Here is a 24252-nt window from a genome sequence, read left to right on the forward strand (position 1 = left end):
AGCACGGGGGATTGACCAGTCATTGCAGTGGCTCTAGGAGCCTGCGCGCAATGGCTACGCATGAGTTTCCGGGTCATCGGATTGGATTAAGCTCCTGAGAAGGCGGGGTGGAGTGCCAGCAAAGGCGTGGCCTGTACTTTGCTATGCAGCTAGCCAAACGGGGAGCACCGTGAAGCTGTTGACCGAGACGACTAGGGTCTTTGGCTGCTCTTGTGGCCGGAGGCTGTACTTACTCTGGTTTCTCTTCATAACGCATAAGTCTTTCGCCTTTTACTAAAGACTTCCGTGGAGAGTAACACCAAAGAGTTAAAGGTATTTTTGGCGGGCTTAGCACTTTGGCTGAGCCCTGTACCGTTGTGCAAGGAAATAGAAAACTAGGTCAACAAGTACACCAGAGACTCCGTGGGCGGAGGTGCTAAGCACCAGCAGTTGTTATGGCAAAATACTGTGACACCCCGACGAGGACGGACCGGACCGGAGGGGCGGCCTTGTGCTGCCAACGGCCAGGGGTTATCGCTTCTCGGCCTTTTGGCTAAGATCAAGTGTAGTATCTGTTCTTATCAGTTTAATATCTGATACGTCCTCTATAAGGGGACAACATATTAAACGGATTTTTAGAACCAGGAGTTGAAAAAGGGGCTTGCTCCGTTCGCTCCACGCATCGACCCGGTATTGCAGTGCCGCTGGGAACGGTGCACCCTTCTCTCACTCTGTGGAAAAGCAACGTTTGAAAACATGGAAAGCCAGTCTGCAAGTCATACCTAATTTGACCGAAAGACCAAGAACAAAGTGGACGGCGCTTTTGTGCGCCTCGAAATTGGTCAAAGCAGCCTGTGCTGCGTTTTCTCCCCGTTTGCCTTAGCTAATCTATTCTCACCGGTAGCTTATTCAGGGTGTGAAAGAGTGTGCTCCTGCTTAGTACAGTGGCCAATCTTCCTACTTGTTGCGCAGGGGACAAGGGTTCAATTGCCCCGACGGGTAGACATGCTGTACAAACAAGCGCGGCCTGTTCCCCTCAAGCTTTGCGCACTTTAACACAACAAGACCAGTGATTTTGAGCACGGGGGATTGACCAGTCATTGCAGTGGCTCTAGGAGCCTGCGCGCAATGGCTACGCATGAGTTTCCGGGTCATCGGATTGGATTAAGCTCCTGAGAAGGCGGGGTGGAGTGCCAGCAAAGGCGTGGCCTGTACTTTGCTATGCAGCTAGCCAAACGGGGAGCACCGTGAAGCTGTTGACCGAGACGACTAGGGTCTTTGGCTGCTCTTGTGGCCGGAGGCTGTACTTACTCTGGTTTCTCTTCATAACGCATAAGTCTTTCGCCTTTTACTAAAGACTTCCGTGGAGAGTAACACCAAAGAGTTAAAGGTATTTTTGGCGGGCTTAGCACTTTGGCTGAGCCCTGTACCGTTGTGCAAGGAAATAGAAAACTAGGTCAACAAGTACACCAGAGACTCCGTGGGCGGAGGTGCTAAGCACCAGCAGTTGTTATGGCAAAATACTGTGACACCCCGACGAGGACGGACCGGACCGGAGGGGCGGCCTTGTGCTGCCAACGGCCAGGGGTTATCGCTTCTCGGCCTTTTGGCTAAGATCAAGTGTAGTATCTGTTCTTATCAGTTTAATATCTGATACGTCCTCTATAAGGGGACAACATATTAAACGGATTTTTAGAACCAGGAGTTGAAAAAGGGGCTTGCTCCGTTCGCTCCACGCATCGACCCGGTATTGCAGTGCCGCTGGGAACGGTGCACCCTTCTCTCACTCTGTGGAAAAGCAACGTTTGAAAACATGGAAAGCCAGTCTGCAAGTCATACCTAATTTGACCGAAAGACCAAGAACAAAGTGGACGGCGCTTTTGTGCGCCTCGAAATTGGTCAAAGCAGCCTGTGCTGCGTTTTCTCCCCGTTTGCCTTAGCTAATCTATTCTCACCGGTAGCTTATTCAGGGTGTGAAAGAGTGTGCTCCTGCTTAGTACAGTGGCCAATCTTCCTACTTGTTGCGCAGGGGACAAGGGTTCAATTGCCCCGACGGGTAGACATGCTGTACAAACAAGCGCGGCCTGTTCCCCTCAAGCTTTGCGCACTTTAACACAACAAGACCAGTGATTTTGAGCACGGGGGATTGACCAGTCATTGCAGTGGCTCTAGGAGCCTGCGCGCAATGGCTACGCATGAGTTTCCGGGTCATCGGATTGGATTAAGCTCCTGAGAAGGCGGGGTGGAGTGCCAGCAAAGGCGTGGCCTGTACTTTGCTATGCAGCTAGCCAAACGGGGAGCACCGTGAAGCTGTTGACCGAGACGACTAGGGTCTTTGGCTGCTCTTGTGGCCGGAGGCTGTACTTACTCTGGTTTCTCTTCATAACGCATAAGTCTTTCGCCTTTTACTAAAGACTTCCGTGGAGAGTAACACCAAAGAGTTAAAGGTATTTTTGGCGGGCTTAGCACTTTGGCTGAGCCCTGTACCGTTGTGCAAGGAAATAGAAAACTAGGTCAACAAGTACACCAGAGACTCCGTGGGCGGAGGTGCTAAGCACCAGCAGTTGTTATGGCAAAATACTGTGACACCCCGACGAGGACGGACCGGACCGGAGGGGCGGCCTTGTGCTGCCAACGGCCAGGGGTTATCGCTTCTCGGCCTTTTGGCTAAGATCAAGTGTAGTATCTGTTCTTATCAGTTTAATATCTGATACGTCCTCTATAAGGGGACAACATATTAAACGGATTTTTAGAACCAGGAGTTGAAAAAGGGGCTTGCTCCGTTCGCTCCACGCATCGACCCGGTATTGCAGTGCCGCTGGGAACGGTGCACCCTTCTCTCACTCTGTGGAAAAGCAACGTTTGAAAACATGGAAAGCCAGTCTGCAAGTCATACCTAATTTGACCGAAAGACCAAGAACAAAGTGGACGGCGCTTTTGTGCGCCTCGAAATTGGTCAAAGCAGCCTGTGCTGCGTTTTCTCCCCGTTTGCCTTAGCTAATCTATTCTCACCGGTAGCTTATTCAGGGTGTGAAAGAGTGTGCTCCTGCTTAGTACAGTGGCCAATCTTCCTACTTGTTGCGCAGGGGACAAGGGTTCAATTGCCCCGACGGGTAGACATGCTGTACAAACAAGCGCGGCCTGTTCCCCTCAAGCTTTGCGCACTTTAACACAACAAGACCAGTGATTTTGAGCACGGGGGATTGACCAGTCATTGCAGTGGCTCTAGGAGCCTGCGCGCAATGGCTACGCATGAGTTTCCGGGTCATCGGATTGGATTAAGCTCCTGAGAAGGCGGGGTGGAGTGCCAGCAAAGGCGTGGCCTGTACTTTGCTATGCAGCTAGCCAAACGGGGAGCACCGTGAAGCTGTTGACCGAGACGACTAGGGTCTTTGGCTGCTCTTGTGGCCGGAGGCTGTACTTACTCTGGTTTCTCTTCATAACGCATAAGTCTTTCGCCTTTTACTAAAGACTTCCGTGGAGAGTAACACCAAAGAGTTAAAGGTATTTTTGGCGGGCTTAGCACTTTGGCTGAGCCCTGTACCGTTGTGCAAGGAAATAGAAAACTAGGTCAACAAGTACACCAGAGACTCCGTGGGCGGAGGTGCTAAGCACCAGCAGTTGTTATGGCAAAATACTGTGACACCCCGACGAGGACGGACCGGACCGGAGGGGCGGCCTTGTGCTGCCAACGGCCAGGGGTTATCGCTTCTCGGCCTTTTGGCTAAGATCAAGTGTAGTATCTGTTCTTATCAGTTTAATATCTGATACGTCCTCTATAAGGGGACAACATATTAAACGGATTTTTAGAACCAGGAGTTGAAAAAGGGGCTTGCTCCGTTCGCTCCACGCATCGACCCGGTATTGCAGTGCCGCTGGGAACGGTGCACCCTTCTCTCACTCTGTGGAAAAGCAACGTTTGAAAACATGGAAAGCCAGTCTGCAAGTCATACCTAATTTGACCGAAAGACCAAGAACAAAGTGGACGGCGCTTTTGTGCGCCTCGAAATTGGTCAAAGCAGCCTGTGCTGCGTTTTCTCCCCGTTTGCCTTAGCTAATCTATTCTCACCGGTAGCTTATTCAGGGTGTGAAAGAGTGTGCTCCTGCTTAGTACAGTGGCCAATCTTCCTACTTGTTGCGCAGGGGACAAGGGTTCAATTGCCCCGACGGGTAGACATGCTGTACAAACAAGCGCGGCCTGTTCCCCTCAAGCTTTGCGCACTTTAACACAACAAGACCAGTGATTTTGAGCACGGGGGATTGACCAGTCATTGCAGTGGCTCTAGGAGCCTGCGCGCAATGGCTACGCATGAGTTTCCGGGTCATCGGATTGGATTAAGCTCCTGAGAAGGCGGGGTGGAGTGCCAGCAAAGGCGTGGCCTGTACTTTGCTATGCAGCTAGCCAAACGGGGAGCACCGTGAAGCTGTTGACCGAGACGACTAGGGTCTTTGGCTGCTCTTGTGGCCGGAGGCTGTACTTACTCTGGTTTCTCTTCATAACGCATAAGTCTTTCGCCTTTTACTAAAGACTTCCGTGGAGAGTAACACCAAAGAGTTAAAGGTATTTTTGGCGGGCTTAGCACTTTGGCTGAGCCCTGTACCGTTGTGCAAGGAAATAGAAAACTAGGTCAACAAGTACACCAGAGACTCCGTGGGCGGAGGTGCTAAGCACCAGCAGTTGTTATGGCAAAATACTGTGACACCCCGACGAGGACGGACCGGACCGGAGGGGCGGCCTTGTGCTGCCAACGGCCAGGGGTTATCGCTTCTCGGCCTTTTGGCTAAGATCAAGTGTAGTATCTGTTCTTATCAGTTTAATATCTGATACGTCCTCTATAAGGGGACAACATATTAAACGGATTTTTAGAACCAGGAGTTGAAAAAGGGGCTTGCTCCGTTCGCTCCACGCATCGACCCGGTATTGCAGTGCCGCTGGGAACGGTGCACCCTTCTCTCACTCTGTGGAAAAGCAACGTTTGAAAACATGGAAAGCCAGTCTGCAAGTCATACCTAATTTGACCGAAAGACCAAGAACAAAGTGGACGGCGCTTTTGTGCGCCTCGAAATTGGTCAAAGCAGCCTGTGCTGCGTTTTCTCCCCGTTTGCCTTAGCTAATCTATTCTCACCGGTAGCTTATTCAGGGTGTGAAAGAGTGTGCTCCTGCTTAGTACAGTGGCCAATCTTCCTACTTGTTGCGCAGGGGACAAGGGTTCAATTGCCCCGACGGGTAGACATGCTGTACAAACAAGCGCGGCCTGTTCCCCTCAAGCTTTGCGCACTTTAACACAACAAGACCAGTGATTTTGAGCACGGGGGATTGACCAGTCATTGCAGTGGCTCTAGGAGCCTGCGCGCAATGGCTACGCATGAGTTTCCGGGTCATCGGATTGGATTAAGCTCCTGAGAAGGCGGGGTGGAGTGCCAGCAAAGGCGTGGCCTGTACTTTGCTATGCAGCTAGCCAAACGGGGAGCACCGTGAAGCTGTTGACCGAGACGACTAGGGTCTTTGGCTGCTCTTGTGGCCGGAGGCTGTACTTACTCTGGTTTCTCTTCATAACGCATAAGTCTTTCGCCTTTTACTAAAGACTTCCGTGGAGAGTAACACCAAAGAGTTAAAGGTATTTTTGGCGGGCTTAGCACTTTGGCTGAGCCCTGTACCGTTGTGCAAGGAAATAGAAAACTAGGTCAACAAGTACACCAGAGACTCCGTGGGCGGAGGTGCTAAGCACCAGCAGTTGTTATGGCAAAATACTGTGACACCCCGACGAGGACGGACCGGACCGGAGGGGCGGCCTTGTGCTGCCAACGGCCAGGGGTTATCGCTTCTCGGCCTTTTGGCTAAGATCAAGTGTAGTATCTGTTCTTATCAGTTTAATATCTGATACGTCCTCTATAAGGGGACAACATATTAAACGGATTTTTAGAACCAGGAGTTGAAAAAGGGGCTTGCTCCGTTCGCTCCACGCATCGACCCGGTATTGCAGTGCCGCTGGGAACGGTGCACCCTTCTCTCACTCTGTGGAAAAGCAACGTTTGAAAACATGGAAAGCCAGTCTGCAAGTCATACCTAATTTGACCGAAAGACCAAGAACAAAGTGGACGGCGCTTTTGTGCGCCTCGAAATTGGTCAAAGCAGCCTGTGCTGCGTTTTCTCCCCGTTTGCCTTAGCTAATCTATTCTCACCGGTAGCTTATTCAGGGTGTGAAAGAGTGTGCTCCTGCTTAGTACAGTGGCCAATCTTCCTACTTGTTGCGCAGGGGACAAGGGTTCAATTGCCCCGACGGGTAGACATGCTGTACAAACAAGCGCGGCCTGTTCCCCTCAAGCTTTGCGCACTTTAACACAACAAGACCAGTGATTTTGAGCACGGGGGATTGACCAGTCATTGCAGTGGCTCTAGGAGCCTGCGCGCAATGGCTACGCATGAGTTTCCGGGTCATCGGATTGGATTAAGCTCCTGAGAAGGCGGGGTGGAGTGCCAGCAAAGGCGTGGCCTGTACTTTGCTATGCAGCTAGCCAAACGGGGAGCACCGTGAAGCTGTTGACCGAGACGACTAGGGTCTTTGGCTGCTCTTGTGGCCGGAGGCTGTACTTACTCTGGTTTCTCTTCATAACGCATAAGTCTTTCGCCTTTTACTAAAGACTTCCGTGGAGAGTAACACCAAAGAGTTAAAGGTATTTTTGGCGGGCTTAGCACTTTGGCTGAGCCCTGTACCGTTGTGCAAGGAAATAGAAAACTAGGTCAACAAGTACACCAGAGACTCCGTGGGCGGAGGTGCTAAGCACCAGCAGTTGTTATGGCAAAATACTGTGACACCCCGACGAGGACGGACCGGACCGGAGGGGCGGCCTTGTGCTGCCAACGGCCAGGGGTTATCGCTTCTCGGCCTTTTGGCTAAGATCAAGTGTAGTATCTGTTCTTATCAGTTTAATATCTGATACGTCCTCTATAAGGGGACAACATATTAAACGGATTTTTAGAACCAGGAGTTGAAAAAGGGGCTTGCTCCGTTCGCTCCACGCATCGACCCGGTATTGCAGTGCCGCTGGGAACGGTGCACCCTTCTCTCACTCTGTGGAAAAGCAACGTTTGAAAACATGGAAAGCCAGTCTGCAAGTCATACCTAATTTGACCGAAAGACCAAGAACAAAGTGGACGGCGCTTTTGTGCGCCTCGAAATTGGTCAAAGCAGCCTGTGCTGCGTTTTCTCCCCGTTTGCCTTAGCTAATCTATTCTCACCGGTAGCTTATTCAGGGTGTGAAAGAGTGTGCTCCTGCTTAGTACAGTGGCCAATCTTCCTACTTGTTGCGCAGGGGACAAGGGTTCAATTGCCCCGACGGGTAGACATGCTGTACAAACAAGCGCGGCCTGTTCCCCTCAAGCTTTGCGCACTTTAACACAACAAGACCAGTGATTTTGAGCACGGGGGATTGACCAGTCATTGCAGTGGCTCTAGGAGCCTGCGCGCAATGGCTACGCATGAGTTTCCGGGTCATCGGATTGGATTAAGCTCCTGAGAAGGCGGGGTGGAGTGCCAGCAAAGGCGTGGCCTGTACTTTGCTATGCAGCTAGCCAAACGGGGAGCACCGTGAAGCTGTTGACCGAGACGACTAGGGTCTTTGGCTGCTCTTGTGGCCGGAGGCTGTACTTACTCTGGTTTCTCTTCATAACGCATAAGTCTTTCGCCTTTTACTAAAGACTTCCGTGGAGAGTAACACCAAAGAGTTAAAGGTATTTTTGGCGGGCTTAGCACTTTGGCTGAGCCCTGTACCGTTGTGCAAGGAAATAGAAAACTAGGTCAACAAGTACACCAGAGACTCCGTGGGCGGAGGTGCTAAGCACCAGCAGTTGTTATGGCAAAATACTGTGACACCCCGACGAGGACGGACCGGACCGGAGGGGCGGCCTTGTGCTGCCAACGGCCAGGGGTTATCGCTTCTCGGCCTTTTGGCTAAGATCAAGTGTAGTATCTGTTCTTATCAGTTTAATATCTGATACGTCCTCTATAAGGGGACAACATATTAAACGGATTTTTAGAACCAGGAGTTGAAAAAGGGGCTTGCTCCGTTCGCTCCACGCATCGACCCGGTATTGCAGTGCCGCTGGGAACGGTGCACCCTTCTCTCACTCTGTGGAAAAGCAACGTTTGAAAACATGGAAAGCCAGTCTGCAAGTCATACCTAATTTGACCGAAAGACCAAGAACAAAGTGGACGGCGCTTTTGTGCGCCTCGAAATTGGTCAAAGCAGCCTGTGCTGCGTTTTCTCCCCGTTTGCCTTAGCTAATCTATTCTCACCGGTAGCTTATTCAGGGTGTGAAAGAGTGTGCTCCTGCTTAGTACAGTGGCCAATCTTCCTACTTGTTGCGCAGGGGACAAGGGTTCAATTGCCCCGACGGGTAGACATGCTGTACAAACAAGCGCGGCCTGTTCCCCTCAAGCTTTGCGCACTTTAACACAACAAGACCAGTGATTTTGAGCACGGGGGATTGACCAGTCATTGCAGTGGCTCTAGGAGCCTGCGCGCAATGGCTACGCATGAGTTTCCGGGTCATCGGATTGGATTAAGCTCCTGAGAAGGCGGGGTGGAGTGCCAGCAAAGGCGTGGCCTGTACTTTGCTATGCAGCTAGCCAAACGGGGAGCACCGTGAAGCTGTTGACCGAGACGACTAGGGTCTTTGGCTGCTCTTGTGGCCGGAGGCTGTACTTACTCTGGTTTCTCTTCATAACGCATAAGTCTTTCGCCTTTTACTAAAGACTTCCGTGGAGAGTAACACCAAAGAGTTAAAGGTATTTTTGGCGGGCTTAGCACTTTGGCTGAGCCCTGTACCGTTGTGCAAGGAAATAGAAAACTAGGTCAACAAGTACACCAGAGACTCCGTGGGCGGAGGTGCTAAGCACCAGCAGTTGTTATGGCAAAATACTGTGACACCCCGACGAGGACGGACCGGACCGGAGGGGCGGCCTTGTGCTGCCAACGGCCAGGGGTTATCGCTTCTCGGCCTTTTGGCTAAGATCAAGTGTAGTATCTGTTCTTATCAGTTTAATATCTGATACGTCCTCTATAAGGGGACAACATATTAAACGGATTTTTAGAACCAGGAGTTGAAAAAGGGGCTTGCTCCGTTCGCTCCACGCATCGACCCGGTATTGCAGTGCCGCTGGGAACGGTGCACCCTTCTCTCACTCTGTGGAAAAGCAACGTTTGAAAACATGGAAAGCCAGTCTGCAAGTCATACCTAATTTGACCGAAAGACCAAGAACAAAGTGGACGGCGCTTTTGTGCGCCTCGAAATTGGTCAAAGCAGCCTGTGCTGCGTTTTCTCCCCGTTTGCCTTAGCTAATCTATTCTCACCGGTAGCTTATTCAGGGTGTGAAAGAGTGTGCTCCTGCTTAGTACAGTGGCCAATCTTCCTACTTGTTGCGCAGGGGACAAGGGTTCAATTGCCCCGACGGGTAGACATGCTGTACAAACAAGCGCGGCCTGTTCCCCTCAAGCTTTGCGCACTTTAACACAACAAGACCAGTGATTTTGAGCACGGGGGATTGACCAGTCATTGCAGTGGCTCTAGGAGCCTGCGCGCAATGGCTACGCATGAGTTTCCGGGTCATCGGATTGGATTAAGCTCCTGAGAAGGCGGGGTGGAGTGCCAGCAAAGGCGTGGCCTGTACTTTGCTATGCAGCTAGCCAAACGGGGAGCACCGTGAAGCTGTTGACCGAGACGACTAGGGTCTTTGGCTGCTCTTGTGGCCGGAGGCTGTACTTACTCTGGTTTCTCTTCATAACGCATAAGTCTTTCGCCTTTTACTAAAGACTTCCGTGGAGAGTAACACCAAAGAGTTAAAGGTATTTTTGGCGGGCTTAGCACTTTGGCTGAGCCCTGTACCGTTGTGCAAGGAAATAGAAAACTAGGTCAACAAGTACACCAGAGACTCCGTGGGCGGAGGTGCTAAGCACCAGCAGTTGTTATGGCAAAATACTGTGACACCCCGACGAGGACGGACCGGACCGGAGGGGCGGCCTTGTGCTGCCAACGGCCAGGGGTTATCGCTTCTCGGCCTTTTGGCTAAGATCAAGTGTAGTATCTGTTCTTATCAGTTTAATATCTGATACGTCCTCTATAAGGGGACAACATATTAAACGGATTTTTAGAACCAGGAGTTGAAAAAGGGGCTTGCTCCGTTCGCTCCACGCATCGACCCGGTATTGCAGTGCCGCTGGGAACGGTGCACCCTTCTCTCACTCTGTGGAAAAGCAACGTTTGAAAACATGGAAAGCCAGTCTGCAAGTCATACCTAATTTGACCGAAAGACCAAGAACAAAGTGGACGGCGCTTTTGTGCGCCTCGAAATTGGTCAAAGCAGCCTGTGCTGCGTTTTCTCCCCGTTTGCCTTAGCTAATCTATTCTCACCGGTAGCTTATTCAGGGTGTGAAAGAGTGTGCTCCTGCTTAGTACAGTGGCCAATCTTCCTACTTGTTGCGCAGGGGACAAGGGTTCAATTGCCCCGACGGGTAGACATGCTGTACAAACAAGCGCGGCCTGTTCCCCTCAAGCTTTGCGCACTTTAACACAACAAGACCAGTGATTTTGAGCACGGGGGATTGACCAGTCATTGCAGTGGCTCTAGGAGCCTGCGCGCAATGGCTACGCATGAGTTTCCGGGTCATCGGATTGGATTAAGCTCCTGAGAAGGCGGGGTGGAGTGCCAGCAAAGGCGTGGCCTGTACTTTGCTATGCAGCTAGCCAAACGGGGAGCACCGTGAAGCTGTTGACCGAGACGACTAGGGTCTTTGGCTGCTCTTGTGGCCGGAGGCTGTACTTACTCTGGTTTCTCTTCATAACGCATAAGTCTTTCGCCTTTTACTAAAGACTTCCGTGGAGAGTAACACCAAAGAGTTAAAGGTATTTTTGGCGGGCTTAGCACTTTGGCTGAGCCCTGTACCGTTGTGCAAGGAAATAGAAAACTAGGTCAACAAGTACACCAGAGACTCCGTGGGCGGAGGTGCTAAGCACCAGCAGTTGTTATGGCAAAATACTGTGACACCCCGACGAGGACGGACCGGACCGGAGGGGCGGCCTTGTGCTGCCAACGGCCAGGGGTTATCGCTTCTCGGCCTTTTGGCTAAGATCAAGTGTAGTATCTGTTCTTATCAGTTTAATATCTGATACGTCCTCTATAAGGGGACAACATATTAAACGGATTTTTAGAACCAGGAGTTGAAAAAGGGGCTTGCTCCGTTCGCTCCACGCATCGACCCGGTATTGCAGTGCCGCTGGGAACGGTGCACCCTTCTCTCACTCTGTGGAAAAGCAACGTTTGAAAACATGGAAAGCCAGTCTGCAAGTCATACCTAATTTGACCGAAAGACCAAGAACAAAGTGGACGGCGCTTTTGTGCGCCTCGAAATTGGTCAAAGCAGCCTGTGCTGCGTTTTCTCCCCGTTTGCCTTAGCTAATCTATTCTCACCGGTAGCTTATTCAGGGTGTGAAAGAGTGTGCTCCTGCTTAGTACAGTGGCCAATCTTCCTACTTGTTGCGCAGGGGACAAGGGTTCAATTGCCCCGACGGGTAGACATGCTGTACAAACAAGCGCGGCCTGTTCCCCTCAAGCTTTGCGCACTTTAACACAACAAGACCAGTGATTTTGAGCACGGGGGATTGACCAGTCATTGCAGTGGCTCTAGGAGCCTGCGCGCAATGGCTACGCATGAGTTTCCGGGTCATCGGATTGGATTAAGCTCCTGAGAAGGCGGGGTGGAGTGCCAGCAAAGGCGTGGCCTGTACTTTGCTATGCAGCTAGCCAAACGGGGAGCACCGTGAAGCTGTTGACCGAGACGACTAGGGTCTTTGGCTGCTCTTGTGGCCGGAGGCTGTACTTACTCTGGTTTCTCTTCATAACGCATAAGTCTTTCGCCTTTTACTAAAGACTTCCGTGGAGAGTAACACCAAAGAGTTAAAGGTATTTTTGGCGGGCTTAGCACTTTGGCTGAGCCCTGTACCGTTGTGCAAGGAAATAGAAAACTAGGTCAACAAGTACACCAGAGACTCCGTGGGCGGAGGTGCTAAGCACCAGCAGTTGTTATGGCAAAATACTGTGACACCCCGACGAGGACGGACCGGACCGGAGGGGCGGCCTTGTGCTGCCAACGGCCAGGGGTTATCGCTTCTCGGCCTTTTGGCTAAGATCAAGTGTAGTATCTGTTCTTATCAGTTTAATATCTGATACGTCCTCTATAAGGGGACAACATATTAAACGGATTTTTAGAACCAGGAGTTGAAAAAGGGGCTTGCTCCGTTCGCTCCACGCATCGACCCGGTATTGCAGTGCCGCTGGGAACGGTGCACCCTTCTCTCACTCTGTGGAAAAGCAACGTTTGAAAACATGGAAAGCCAGTCTGCAAGTCATACCTAATTTGACCGAAAGACCAAGAACAAAGTGGACGGCGCTTTTGTGCGCCTCGAAATTGGTCAAAGCAGCCTGTGCTGCGTTTTCTCCCCGTTTGCCTTAGCTAATCTATTCTCACCGGTAGCTTATTCAGGGTGTGAAAGAGTGTGCTCCTGCTTAGTACAGTGGCCAATCTTCCTACTTGTTGCGCAGGGGACAAGGGTTCAATTGCCCCGACGGGTAGACATGCTGTACAAACAAGCGCGGCCTGTTCCCCTCAAGCTTTGCGCACTTTAACACAACAAGACCAGTGATTTTGAGCACGGGGGATTGACCAGTCATTGCAGTGGCTCTAGGAGCCTGCGCGCAATGGCTACGCATGAGTTTCCGGGTCATCGGATTGGATTAAGCTCCTGAGAAGGCGGGGTGGAGTGCCAGCAAAGGCGTGGCCTGTACTTTGCTATGCAGCTAGCCAAACGGGGAGCACCGTGAAGCTGTTGACCGAGACGACTAGGGTCTTTGGCTGCTCTTGTGGCCGGAGGCTGTACTTACTCTGGTTTCTCTTCATAACGCATAAGTCTTTCGCCTTTTACTAAAGACTTCCGTGGAGAGTAACACCAAAGAGTTAAAGGTATTTTTGGCGGGCTTAGCACTTTGGCTGAGCCCTGTACCGTTGTGCAAGGAAATAGAAAACTAGGTCAACAAGTACACCAGAGACTCCGTGGGCGGAGGTGCTAAGCACCAGCAGTTGTTATGGCAAAATACTGTGACACCCCGACGAGGACGGACCGGACCGGAGGGGCGGCCTTGTGCTGCCAACGGCCAGGGGTTATCGCTTCTCGGCCTTTTGGCTAAGATCAAGTGTAGTATCTGTTCTTATCAGTACATCGCTTCTCGGCCTTTTGGCTAAGACTGCGATCGCCTCCTGCTGGTGGTAAAAATTCTTGCCTGTTTGTGGCATTGATTGTTACCCACACTTGGGAGGATAATATATTTATTCCTAAAGTGAAAAATATTACAATTTTTTGTGGTTGTATTTCTTTCACCAACAGGAATTCATCGGCTCAGAGTCTTTGCTTGCCTGCCCTCTGTGAGACCTTCACCAAGACCAAACCACCCGAGAAAAGGTAAGTGTTTTGTATTTCACCTTTTAGGAGTGATTTCACTGTTTTATTCTCCTTTTTAGCCCTGTTTTTAGTTCTTTGGTTTTTGTACGTGGTGGTTTAGTTTTCTTAATTGTTCTTAACGTGTGGTGTCCCCACCATGTCGGCTGGCCATGCCGGCATGCGGAGGCACCACAGCGTGCGTTTTAAGTTTAAAGAAAAAGATGGCAGGCTCCTGGAGATGTCCAGAATGGACTTCTCCAGGAAGCTCATACAAAAGGCATTAGGTTTCACGGCAAAGGACTTGAATTGTATTTTGACCCTTCCCTTCAACAAAGGATTCGATGTAAGTTTCGGATCCGCGATTGTGCATAGAGAATTTTGGACACGCTTTGAAAAGGTAAAAACCCAGTTTTCTGCTTTCAATGTAGAGAAACTGACTGACAATGCCTCAAAAGTGGTTATTGTCAGAATGTTCAATGAGACAGTGAATGCAGATGACATTTGTTTGTGGCTGGGAAGATATTGCACTGTTAAGGGCCAGGCTACCAAAGTGAGAGATGAGGATGGCATTTGGACTTGCGCCTGGAGGGTCCCCATTCAACAATGGCAGGACCCCCAGGGCTACCAGGGCCTGAAACATCTGCCATCAATGATAGTTCTGGGAGACAACAGAGGCTACATTCACTACCAGGGACAACCCAAGCTCTGCCGCAAGTGTGGTGAGCATGGGCACCTGGTAGAAGCGTGCCAAAAAATTGTTTGTGGGAAGTGTAGAGAAATTGGGCATGCTTTTGAGCAGTGTCCAAATGGCAGAAAGTGTAATCTTTGTGGAGAGTCAAATCATATCTTCAGAGATTGCCCAAAATCCTTTGCCAACAAGCTAAAGGCTAACAAGAAGGCCGAGAATGAGGAACAAGATGGTGGACAAAGGGAGGCAGTTGGAGAGCAAATTGAAAAGGCTGGGCTAGAAAATTCAAATCTCCCGCCAAACCCTGTGGTTGGAGGAGAGGGATCAGGTGAGGCGGGAGAGGGGGAGGGGCCTGTTATTGCCCCACAAATGGAGAGTGCTGAGGGAGAGGAGGCAATGCAGGCAGAGAGCGGAACTGGAAATGATGGCCCCCTCCCCGATGCCCAGCAAATCAAGAGGCCTGCTTCAGAACTGTCCCCTGAGACTCCTGGAGCCTCAGGGAAGCGGGGGAGAGCTGTGTACCCCTCAGACAGCTCGTCTGTGGAGGAGTCCAGAGTCTTCCCCTCCAGTTCTCCAAACCAGGTCTCCTTTTTAAATGTAGCTCTGCAATCAACCCCCAAGGACTCAGTACTGAACGCGGCATTACCCCCAAGACCAGCTGCCAGAGTCCGGAAAGGGAATGGAGCTCAGACCCCTCCCCTTTCCCCCATAAAGGGAAAGGAAGAGCTGCATTCACAATTATTTGGTTAGCTGCATTTCTCTTTTAGGTTTTTAACCCTGTTATTTCAATTCTTTTAAACTGTCATGCCTGTTGTTTTAAACATAATACACATGACCCTCATCATTTCCACCCTCAATGTGAGAAGTGTGAGGTCAGGAGTTAGAGCCACAACAGTTTTATCCTTTCTGAGTGCTTTTAATGCAGATGTGTTTTTACTCCAGGAGTGTGCCATACCGTTTTTAAAACACTACAGGGAATGGGAGGAGAAGTGGCCACAAGAATCCATATGGAGCGGATCAAATGAAAACAGGAACGATGGAGTGGCCATTTTAATTAAAAACCCCTCTATTCTGGTGAAGGGCAGCACTGTGGTGAGAGACGGGCGGGCACTTTTAGCACATCTGACGTACATGGGAAAGGATTTTAACGTACTAAATATTTATGGTTTTAACGACAGAAACGACAGGTATGACCTTTTAGAAGACCTGCAGTCCCACTTGCTGGGTAGGGCACCGCTAGTGGTAGGAGGGGATTTTAACTGTGTTTTATCCAGCAAGGATAGGAAGGGGGCAGGGGAGGATTTTAAAATTGATAAAACATCGTGTTTATTGCAAGGTTTATGCAGGGATTTTAAACTCCAAGACTGTTTTAAAATCATGCATCCCGGAGAGGAAGGCTTCACCTGGTTCAGTGGTGACGGCAACAGAGCCTCTCGCATAGACTATATTTTTACAAGGGACTGCCCGCCAACCGATGCTAGATTGACCCCTGTTTTCTTCTCTGATCACATAATGCTCTCCTGCACCCTCTCACCTTTTTCGGGTTTGACAACAGGAAGTGGTCTGTGGAAGCTCAACTGCTCCCTGTTAGAGGATAGGGAGTTAGTTAGCCAGTTCAGGGAGCAGTATAAAGAGTGGCAGACCCTTCAAGACTTGTACGACACACGTGCACACTGGTGGGAAATGGTGAAGGGAAAGACCCAGACTTTTTTTAGAAAGGCAGGTCAAAAGAAAAAAGATAAGGAAAACAGACGCATGCTGGGACTGCAGAAGCGACTACAGCGCTATTTTAAACTACAGCAACAGGGCATGGATTTTAGCGAAGATATTAAACAAGTCAAAACAGAAATGTCGGTTTTAGCAGACATTAAAAGTAAGGGTGTCATTCTAAGAAGTAAAGAAAGGGAGATCGAGGAAGGGGAAAAGTGTACCAGATATTTTTTTAAGAAAATTGTCAACAAAGGGGGGGGTATTTTACAACTAAAAAAAGAAAGTGGGTACACAGCAAACACAACAGAAGAAATCAAAGACACTATAGAGAGCTTTTACGGGGATCTTTACAAAGAAAAAAATATTAAAACAGACACCATGACAGAGGTTTTAAAATTCATTGACAAAACAGTAAAGGACAGTGTGCTTTTAACCCAAGGTTTTACCCTTTTAGAGTTAGATAAATGTGTACAAAATTTTAAGAAAGGGAAGTCCCCAGGAGAAGACGGGCTTCCCTTGGACTTTTATCTGACTTTTTGGGACATTTTAGCACCGGACCTACTTTCTGTTTTTATGGATTTCGAAGGACTAGACAGACTACCTGACAGTTTTAGAGCAGGGATAGTGACTCTACTATACAAAAAAAATGACAGGACTGAACTGAAAAACTGGAGACCTATCACCCTCTTAAATCTTGACTGCAAACTTTTTAGTAAACTTTTATCTGCTCGTATGTCCCTGGTTTTAGAGGAGGTGATTCACCCGGATCAAGCCTGTGCCATCCCGGGGAGGAAGATCACCGACAGCCTCGTACTGATCCGAGACACCATCTGTTATGCGAGAGACAGAAACATCCGGCTAGTAGTCCTAAATTTAGATTTTGAGAAAGCCTTTGATCGGATCTCGCACCAGTACCTTTTCCAGGTACTGCAAAAAATGGGGTTTCCAGAAAGGTTTATAGCTTGGGTGGGATTGCTGTACCGGGACATTACCAGCAGATTTGTTGTTAATGGGCATCTAACAAAAGCAGTTAACATACACTGCGGTGTCCGTCAGGGTTGTCCGTTATCAGCCCTCCTCTACGTGACCTGTATAGAGCCGTTGGCACAGATCTTGAGAAGGGACCAAAGAATCAATGGGGTGGCAATCCCGGGGAGCGGGGGATTGACCACCAAATGTGCAATATATATGGACGATTTTAACATTTTATGTACTGACCTTTTATCTGTCAACAGGACACTGGACTTGACTGACTGGTTCGGACAGGCCTCTGGGTCAAAGCTTAACCGAGATAAGACTCAAGCCCAAACTTACGGACCGTGGACAGCGACCGAGACGACAGGACTCCCCTTGACTGTGACCCAGACTGACCAAAAAATACTGGGGGTTAAATTTGACAGGGAGGGGGGAGGAAAAGGAAACTGGCCAGACGTGGTAGGGAAAGTTAGACAGAGACTAGGGTACTGGGGACTTAGAAGACTGACAATGGAAGGAAAGGTTTTAATCATTAAAGCAGTGATTTTACCTTTGCTTTTATTAATCAGTTCTGTTTTTATCCCACCACGAAGAGTGCTTTTAGATCTGGAACGCGCCATCTTTTATTTCCTGTGGGGGTCCAAGTGGGAGAGGCTGAGGAGAGAGGTGATGAAAAAGCCGAAAGAGAAAGGAGGAAAGGGAGTCCCGGACCTACACCAGTTTTTAGGAAGCCGATACAGCACCCTGCACATCACCTACGCCACAGCCCCATCCAGAGATGACAAAACGACAGCAATGGCACGATTCTGGATGGGGTCCTACCTCAGACACCTAAAAGTTTTACCCGTTGATCTTAGAGTACCTGTGTCTTTTAATCTGCCACCGGCCTACGCTTTTATCCGGAAATTCTTAAAGCATTTTAAACTAGAGCAAGAGGAGCTGTCTATTTTAACCCACCATCGCTCTCTTCTCTCTGTTGTGCAGGAGCGGGAATCAATGTATCCAGTGCGCGGGCTCACAATAGGTGAGTCCTCAACAGTTTGGCGCAACGTAAACCATCCCGCCCTCCCGAACAGACTCCGGGACCTGTCGTGGATGGTGGCTCATGAGATCCTCCCAGTCAGGTCCGTAATGCACTCCCGGGGCATGTCAACGCTCTCAACTTGCCCCCGACCGGGGTGTGGCGCGCCTGAGTCGGTGAGGCATCTGCTCTGGGAGTGCAGCGCTGCTGTAGACCAGTGGGCAATGGCCGGCTCCCTAAAATTCCCGTACTTACCAGCAGGGGAGGTCCTGACAGCACAGCTAGTGCTGTACGGGGTGGGCCAGGAACAAACATTACCAGCAGACTTTGCCAAACAGTGGCTCACCCTGGCCGCCATCAAAGACGCCATATGGACCTCCAGAAACCTGCTGGTAAGGAAGCACATGCAGATCCCCCCCGTGGCTGCGATCCAGATGGCCACAGCGGCGGTGCAAGCAGCCGTCGCTGCAGGCGGCAGGCCTAGGACGCAGCCACAAAGAAGAATCGCCTCTGTGCCCATTCGGACGTGGGAGCCGGAGCCACACAAATAAAGGGTCAAGGCAGCGGCGGCCTGGCTCTCCGGGTGTGGCAGGTGGGAAGGAGCAGAAGGGAGAGGGTCCCCTCTGAGCACCAGGAACAGGTTCCGAGAGACCCAAAGCTGTTCGGGAGAGCGGGATGAGTTGATCCTTGTTAGGGACTCATCCCGCCCCTGCACAACGAATGTACACTGATATACACAGAGACAATTATTTATTTATTCATTTATTTATTTATTTTCCACAACTTTTAATACAACGTTATCTTATCTGTAATCCACTTTAAAACAATTGCTTTTATTGTTTTAAACAAAGGAACGTGGTTTTACAGAGTATTCATATTTATTTGTTTGTTGTATTTTGAAAAGATGTGTGTTTGTGAAGGATTTTATGATTGTAAACAGTGTACGACTTTATGAAAAAAGTGTCAATAAATTTTTTCGAAAGAAAAAAATCTGTTCTTATCAGTTTAATATCTGATACGTCCTCTATAAGGGGACAACATATTAAACGGATTTTTAGAACCAGGAGTTGAAAAAGGGGCTTGCTCCGTTCGCTCCACGCATCGACCCGGTATTGCAGTGCCGCTGGGAACGGTGCACCCTTCTCTCACTCTGTGGAAAAGCAACGTTTGAAAACATGGAAAGCCAGTCTGCAAGTCATACCTAATTTGACCGAAAGACCAAGAACAAAGTGGACGGCGCTTTTGTGCGCCTCGAAATTGGTCAAAGCAGCCTGTGCTGCGTTTTCTCCCCGTTTGCCTTAGCTAATCTATTCTCACCGGTAGCTTATTCAGGGTGTGAAAGAGTGTGCTCCTGCTTAGTACAGTGGCCAATCTTCCTACTTGTTGCGCAGGGGACAAGGGTTCAATTGCCCCGACGGGTAGACATGCTGTACAAACAAGCGCGGCCTGTTCCCCTCAAGCTTTGCGCACTTTAACACAACAAGACCAGTGATTTTGAGCACGGGGGATTGACCAGTCATTGCAGTGGCTCTAGGAGCCTGCGCGCAATGGCTACGCATGAGTTTCCGGGTCATCGGATTGGATTAAGCTCCTGAGAAGGCGGGGTGGAGTGCCAGCAAAGGCGTGGCCTGTACTTTGCTATGCAGCTAGCCAAACGGGGAGCACCGTGAAGCTGTTGACCGAGACGACTAGGGTCTTTGGCTGCTCTTGTGGCCGGAGGCTGTACTTACTCTGGTTTCTCTTCATAACGCATAAGTCTTTCGCCTTTTACTAAAGACTTCCGTGGAGAGTAACACCAAAGAGTTAAAGGTATTTTTGGCGGGCTTAGCACTTTGGCTGAGCCCTGTACCGTTGTGCAAGGAAATAGAAAACTAGGTCAACAAGTACACCAGAGACTCCGTGGGCGGAGGTGCTAAGCACCAGCAGTTGTTATGGCAAAATACTGTGACACCCCGACGAGGACGGACCGGACCGGAGGGGCGGCCTTGTGCTGCCAACGGCCAGGGGTTATCGCTTCTCGGCCTTTTGGCTAAGATCAAGTGTAGTATCTGTTCTTATCAGTATGGAGCGGATCAAATGAAAACAGGAACGATGGAGTGGCCATTTTAATTAAAAACCCCTCTATTCTGGTGAAGGGCAGCACTGTGGTGAGAGACGGGCGGGCACTTTTAGCACATCTGACGTACATGGGAAAGGATTTTAACGTACTAAATATTTATGGTTTTAACGACAGAAACGACAGGTATGACCTTTTAGAAGACCTGCAGTCCCACTTGCTGGGTAGGGCACCGCTAGTGGTAGGAGGGGATTTTAACTGTGTTTTATCCAGCAAGGATAGGAAGGGGGCAGGGGAGGATTTTAAAATTGATAAAACATCGTGTTTATTGCAGGGTTTATGCAGGGATTTTAAACTCCAAGACTGTTTTAAAATCATGCATCCCGGAGAGGAAGGCTTCACCTGGTTCAGTGGTGACGGCAACAGAGCCTCTCGCATAGACTATATTTTTACAAGGGACTGCCCGCCAACCGATGCTAGATTGACCCCTGTTTTCTTCTCTGATCACATAATGCTCTCCTGCACCCTCTCACCTTTTTCGGGTTTGACAACAGGAAGTGGTCTGTGGAAGCTCAACTGCTCCCTGTTAGAGGATAGGGAGTTAGTTAGCCAGTTCAGGGAGCAGTATAAAGAGTGGCAGACCCTTCAAGACTTGTACGACACACGTGCACACTGGTGGGAAATGGTGAAGGGAAAGACCCAGACTTTTTTTAGAAAGGCAGGTAAAAAGAAAAAAGATAAGGAAAACAGACGCATGCTGGGACTGCAGAAGCGACTACAGCGCTATTTTAAACTACAGCAACAGGGCATGGATTTTAGCGAAGATATTAAACAAGTCAAAACAGAAATGTCGGTTTTAGCAGACATTAAAAGTAAGGGTGTCATTCTAAGAAGTAAAGAAAGGGAGATCGAGGAAGGGGAAAAGTGTACCAGATATTTTTTTAAGAAAATTGTCAACAAAGGGGGGGGTATTTTACAACTAAAAAAAGAAAGTGGGTACACAGCAAACACAACAGAAGAAATCAAAGACACTATAGAGAGCTTTTACGGGGATCTTTACAAAGAAAAAAATATTAAAACAGACACCATGACAGAGGTTTTAAAATTCATTGACAAAACAGTAAAGGACAGTGTGCTTTTAACCCAAGGTTTTACCCTTTTAGAGTTAGATAAATGTGTACAAAATTTTAAGAAAGGGAAGTCCCCAGGAGAAGACGGGCTTCCCTTGGACTTTTATCTGACTTTTTGGGACATTTTAGCACCGGACCTACTTTCTGTTTTTATGGATTTCGAAGGACTAGACAGACTACCTGACAGTTTTAGAGCAGGGATAGTGACTCTACTATACAAAAAAAATGACAGGACTGAACTGAAAAACTGGAGACCTATCACCCTCTTAAATCTTGACTGCAAACTTTTTAGTAAACTTTTATCTGCTCGTATGTCCCTGGTTTTAGAGGAGGTGATTCACCCGGATCAAGCCTGTGCCATCCCGGGGAGGAAGATCACCGACAGCCTCGTACTGATCCGAGACACCATCTGTTATGCGAGAGACAGAAACATCCGGCTAGTAGTCCTAAATTTAGATTTTGAGAAAGCCTTTGATCGGATCTCGCACCAGTACCTTTTCCAGGTACTGCAAAAAATGGGGTTTCCAGAAAGGTTTATAGCTTGGGTGGGATTGCTGTACCGGGACATTACCAGCAGATTTGTTGTTAATGGGCATCTAACAAAAGCAGTTAACATACACTGCGGTGTCCGTCAGGGTTGTCCGTTATCAGCCCTCCTCTACGTGACCTGTATAGAGCCGTTGGCACAGATCTTGAGAAGGGACCAAAGAATCAATGGGGTGGCAATCCCGGGGAGCGGGGGATTGACCACCAAATGTGCAATATATATGGACGATTTTAACATTTTATGTACTGACCTTTTATCTGTCAACAGGACACTGGACTTGACTGACTGGTTCGGACAGGCCTCTGGGTCAAAGCTTAACCGAGATAAGACTCAAGCCCAAACTTACGGACCGTGGACAGCGACCGAGACGACAGGACTCCCCTTGACTGTGACCCAGACTGACCAAAAAATACTGGGGGTTAAATTTGACAGGGAGGGGGGAGGAAAAGGAAACTGGCCAGACGTGGTAGGGAAAGTTAGACAGAGACTAGGGTACTGGGGACTTAGAAGACTGACAATGGAAGGAAAGGTTTTAATCATTAAAGCAGTGATTTTACCTTTGCTTTTATTAATCAGTTCTGTTTTTATCCCACCACGAAGAGTGCTTTTAGATCTGGAACGCGCCATCTTTTATTTCCTGTGGGGGTCCAAGTGGGAGAGGCTGAGGAGAGAGGTGATGAAAAAGCCGAAAGAGAAAGGAGGAAAGGGAGTCCCGGACCTACACCAGTTTTTAGGAAGCCGATACAGCACCCTGCACATCACCTACGCCACAGCCCCATCCAGAGATGACAAAACGACAGCAATGGCACGATTCTGGATGGGGTCCTACCTCAGACACCTAAAAGTTTTACCCGTTGATCTTAGAGTACCTGTGTCTTTTAATCTGCCACCGGCCTACGCTTTTATCCGGAAATTCTTAAAGCATTTTAAACTAGAGCAAGAGGAGCTGTCTATTTTAACCCACCATCGCTCTCTTCTCTCTGTTGTGCAGGAGCGGGAATCAATGTATCCAGTGCGCGGGCTCACAATAGGTGAGTCCTCAACAGTTTGGCGCAACGTAAACCATCCCGCCCTCCCGAACAGACTCCGGGACCTGTCGTGGATGGTGGCTCATGAGATCCTCCCAGTCAGGTCCGTAATGCACTCCCGGGGCATGTCAACGCTCTCAACTTGCCCCCGACCGGGGTGTGGCGCACCTGAGTCGGTGAGGCATCTGCTCTGGGAGTGCAGCGCTGCTGTAGACCAGTGGGCAATGGCCGGCTCCCTAAAATTCCCGTACTTACCAGCAGGGGAGGTCCTGACAGCACAGCTAGTGCTGTACGGGGTGGGCCAGGAACAAACATTACCAGCAGACTTTGCCAAACAGTGGCTCACCCTGGCCGCCATCAAAGACGCCATATGGACCTCCAGAAACCTGCTGGTAAGGAAGCACATGCAGATCCCCCCCGTGGCTGCGATCCAGATGGCCACAGCGGCGGTGCAAGCAGCCGTCGCTGCAGGCGGCAGGCCTAGGACGCAGCCACAAAGAAGAATCGCCTCTGTGCCCATTCGGACGTGGGAGCCGGAGCCACACAAATAAAGGGTCAAGGCAGCGGCGGCCTGGCTCTCCGGGTGTGGCAGGTGGGAAGGAGCAGAAGGGAGAGGGTCCCCTCTGAGCACCAGGAACAGGTTCCGAGAGACCCAAAGCTGTTCGGGAGAGCGGGATGAGTTGATCCTTGTTAGGGACTCATCCCGCCCCTGCACAACGAATGTACACTGATATACACAGAGACAATTATTTATTTATTCATTTATTTATTTATTTTCCACAACTTTTAATACAATGTTATCTTATCTGTAATCCACTTTAAAACAATTGCTTTTATTGTTTTAAACAAAGGAACGTGGTTTTACAGAGTATTTATTTGTTTGTTGTATTTTGAAAAGATGTGTGTTTGTGAAGGATTTTATGATTGTAAACAGTGTACGACTTTTTGAAAAAAGTGTCAATAAATTTTTTCGAAAGAAAAAAATCTGTTCTTATCAGTTTAATATCTGATACGTCCTCTATAAGGGGACAACATATTAAACGGATTTTTAGAACCAGGAGTTGAAAAAGGGGCTTGCTCCGTTCGCTCCACGCATCGACCCGGTATTGCAGTGCCGCTGGGAACGGTGCACCCTTCTCTCACTCTGTGGAAAAGCAACGTTTGAAAACATGGAAAGCCAGTCTGCAAGTCATACCTAATTTGACCGAAAGACCAAGAACAAAGTGGACGGCGCTTTTGTGCGCCTCGAAATTGGTCAAAGCAGCCTGTGCTGCGTTTTCTCCCCGTTTGCCTTAGCTAATCTATTCTCACCGGTAGCTTATTCAGGGTGTGAAAGAGTGTGCTCCTGCTTAGTACAGTGGCCAATCTTCCTACTTGTTGCGCAGGGGACAAGGGTTCAATTGCCCCGACGGGTAGACATGCTGTACAAACAAGCGCGGCCTGTTCCCCTCAAGCTTTGCGCACTTTAACACAACAAGACCAGTGATTTTGAGCACGGGGGATTGACCAGTCATTGCAGTGGCTCTAGGAGCCTGCGCGCAATGGCTACGCATGAGTTTCCGGGTCATCGGATTGGATTAAGCTCCTGAGAAGGCGGGGTGGAGTGCCAGCAAAGGCGTGGCCTGT

General features: G+C 49.4%; 28 non-coding genes and 2 pseudogenes across 28 annotated transcripts; all 30 read left to right on the top strand.

Moving 5' to 3' along the window:
• Positions 1-229: 229 nt before the first annotated feature.
• Positions 230-345, top strand: LOC144538612 (U5 spliceosomal RNA). The gene has a single exon (XR_013504398.1). It is a non-coding gene; the product is annotated as a U5 spliceosomal RNA (small nuclear RNA).
• A 167-nt stretch (positions 346-512) lies between these two features.
• Positions 513-703, top strand: LOC144538782 (U2 spliceosomal RNA). Its single transcript, XR_013504566.1, has one exon. It is a non-coding gene; the product is annotated as a U2 spliceosomal RNA (small nuclear RNA).
• A 583-nt stretch (positions 704-1286) lies between these two features.
• On the top strand, positions 1287-1402 carry LOC144538613 (U5 spliceosomal RNA). The gene has a single exon (XR_013504399.1). It is a non-coding gene; the product is annotated as a U5 spliceosomal RNA (small nuclear RNA).
• A 167-nt stretch (positions 1403-1569) lies between these two features.
• Positions 1570-1760, top strand: LOC144538783 (U2 spliceosomal RNA). Its single transcript, XR_013504567.1, has one exon. It is a non-coding gene; the product is annotated as a U2 spliceosomal RNA (small nuclear RNA).
• Positions 1761-2343: 583 nt separating this feature from the next.
• On the top strand, positions 2344-2459 carry LOC144538614 (U5 spliceosomal RNA). The gene has a single exon (XR_013504400.1). It is a non-coding gene; the product is annotated as a U5 spliceosomal RNA (small nuclear RNA).
• Positions 2460-2626: 167 nt separating this feature from the next.
• LOC144538784 (U2 spliceosomal RNA) lies at positions 2627-2817 on the top strand. Its single transcript, XR_013504568.1, has one exon. It is a non-coding gene; the product is annotated as a U2 spliceosomal RNA (small nuclear RNA).
• Positions 2818-3400: 583 nt separating this feature from the next.
• On the top strand, positions 3401-3516 carry LOC144538615 (U5 spliceosomal RNA). The gene has a single exon (XR_013504401.1). It is a non-coding gene; the product is annotated as a U5 spliceosomal RNA (small nuclear RNA).
• A 167-nt stretch (positions 3517-3683) lies between these two features.
• On the top strand, positions 3684-3874 carry LOC144538785 (U2 spliceosomal RNA). Its single transcript, XR_013504569.1, has one exon. It is a non-coding gene; the product is annotated as a U2 spliceosomal RNA (small nuclear RNA).
• A 583-nt stretch (positions 3875-4457) lies between these two features.
• Positions 4458-4573, top strand: LOC144538616 (U5 spliceosomal RNA). The gene has a single exon (XR_013504402.1). It is a non-coding gene; the product is annotated as a U5 spliceosomal RNA (small nuclear RNA).
• Positions 4574-4740: 167 nt separating this feature from the next.
• LOC144538786 (U2 spliceosomal RNA) lies at positions 4741-4931 on the top strand. Its single transcript, XR_013504570.1, has one exon. It is a non-coding gene; the product is annotated as a U2 spliceosomal RNA (small nuclear RNA).
• Positions 4932-5514: 583 nt separating this feature from the next.
• Positions 5515-5630, top strand: LOC144538617 (U5 spliceosomal RNA). Its single transcript, XR_013504403.1, has one exon. It is a non-coding gene; the product is annotated as a U5 spliceosomal RNA (small nuclear RNA).
• Positions 5631-5797: 167 nt separating this feature from the next.
• On the top strand, positions 5798-5988 carry LOC144538787 (U2 spliceosomal RNA). Its single transcript, XR_013504571.1, has one exon. It is a non-coding gene; the product is annotated as a U2 spliceosomal RNA (small nuclear RNA).
• Positions 5989-6571: 583 nt separating this feature from the next.
• Positions 6572-6687, top strand: LOC144538618 (U5 spliceosomal RNA). The gene has a single exon (XR_013504404.1). It is a non-coding gene; the product is annotated as a U5 spliceosomal RNA (small nuclear RNA).
• Positions 6688-6854: 167 nt separating this feature from the next.
• On the top strand, positions 6855-7045 carry LOC144538788 (U2 spliceosomal RNA). The gene has a single exon (XR_013504572.1). It is a non-coding gene; the product is annotated as a U2 spliceosomal RNA (small nuclear RNA).
• A 583-nt stretch (positions 7046-7628) lies between these two features.
• Positions 7629-7744, top strand: LOC144538620 (U5 spliceosomal RNA). The gene has a single exon (XR_013504406.1). It is a non-coding gene; the product is annotated as a U5 spliceosomal RNA (small nuclear RNA).
• A 167-nt stretch (positions 7745-7911) lies between these two features.
• Positions 7912-8102, top strand: LOC144538789 (U2 spliceosomal RNA). The gene has a single exon (XR_013504573.1). It is a non-coding gene; the product is annotated as a U2 spliceosomal RNA (small nuclear RNA).
• Positions 8103-8685: 583 nt separating this feature from the next.
• LOC144538621 (U5 spliceosomal RNA) lies at positions 8686-8801 on the top strand. The gene has a single exon (XR_013504407.1). It is a non-coding gene; the product is annotated as a U5 spliceosomal RNA (small nuclear RNA).
• Positions 8802-8968: 167 nt separating this feature from the next.
• LOC144538790 (U2 spliceosomal RNA) lies at positions 8969-9159 on the top strand. The gene has a single exon (XR_013504574.1). It is a non-coding gene; the product is annotated as a U2 spliceosomal RNA (small nuclear RNA).
• Positions 9160-9742: 583 nt separating this feature from the next.
• LOC144538622 (U5 spliceosomal RNA) lies at positions 9743-9858 on the top strand. The gene has a single exon (XR_013504408.1). It is a non-coding gene; the product is annotated as a U5 spliceosomal RNA (small nuclear RNA).
• A 167-nt stretch (positions 9859-10025) lies between these two features.
• Positions 10026-10216, top strand: LOC144538791 (U2 spliceosomal RNA). The gene has a single exon (XR_013504575.1). It is a non-coding gene; the product is annotated as a U2 spliceosomal RNA (small nuclear RNA).
• Positions 10217-10799: 583 nt separating this feature from the next.
• LOC144538623 (U5 spliceosomal RNA) lies at positions 10800-10915 on the top strand. Its single transcript, XR_013504409.1, has one exon. It is a non-coding gene; the product is annotated as a U5 spliceosomal RNA (small nuclear RNA).
• A 167-nt stretch (positions 10916-11082) lies between these two features.
• On the top strand, positions 11083-11273 carry LOC144538793 (U2 spliceosomal RNA). The gene has a single exon (XR_013504577.1). It is a non-coding gene; the product is annotated as a U2 spliceosomal RNA (small nuclear RNA).
• Positions 11274-11856: 583 nt separating this feature from the next.
• Positions 11857-11972, top strand: LOC144538624 (U5 spliceosomal RNA). The gene has a single exon (XR_013504410.1). It is a non-coding gene; the product is annotated as a U5 spliceosomal RNA (small nuclear RNA).
• A 167-nt stretch (positions 11973-12139) lies between these two features.
• Positions 12140-12330, top strand: LOC144538794 (U2 spliceosomal RNA). Its single transcript, XR_013504578.1, has one exon. It is a non-coding gene; the product is annotated as a U2 spliceosomal RNA (small nuclear RNA).
• A 583-nt stretch (positions 12331-12913) lies between these two features.
• On the top strand, positions 12914-13029 carry LOC144538625 (U5 spliceosomal RNA). The gene has a single exon (XR_013504411.1). It is a non-coding gene; the product is annotated as a U5 spliceosomal RNA (small nuclear RNA).
• A 167-nt stretch (positions 13030-13196) lies between these two features.
• LOC144538877 (U2 spliceosomal RNA) lies at positions 13197-13412 on the top strand (annotated as a pseudogene).
• Positions 13413-18822: 5410 nt separating this feature from the next.
• LOC144538835 (U2 spliceosomal RNA) lies at positions 18823-19008 on the top strand. The gene has a single exon (XR_013504618.1). It is a non-coding gene; the product is annotated as a U2 spliceosomal RNA (small nuclear RNA).
• Positions 19009-19591: 583 nt separating this feature from the next.
• LOC144538626 (U5 spliceosomal RNA) lies at positions 19592-19707 on the top strand. Its single transcript, XR_013504412.1, has one exon. It is a non-coding gene; the product is annotated as a U5 spliceosomal RNA (small nuclear RNA).
• A 167-nt stretch (positions 19708-19874) lies between these two features.
• On the top strand, positions 19875-19987 carry LOC144538892 (U2 spliceosomal RNA; annotated as a pseudogene).
• Positions 19988-23577: 3590 nt separating this feature from the next.
• Positions 23578-23763, top strand: LOC144538832 (U2 spliceosomal RNA). The gene has a single exon (XR_013504615.1). It is a non-coding gene; the product is annotated as a U2 spliceosomal RNA (small nuclear RNA).
• The last annotated feature ends 489 nt before the right edge of the window (positions 23764-24252 follow it).

This window comes from Centroberyx gerrardi, chromosome 4 (genome assembly GCF_048128805.1).
Source record: "Centroberyx gerrardi isolate f3 chromosome 4, fCenGer3.hap1.cur.20231027, whole genome shotgun sequence".
Taxonomy (NCBI): Eukaryota; Metazoa; Chordata; class Actinopteri; order Beryciformes; family Berycidae; genus Centroberyx; species Centroberyx gerrardi.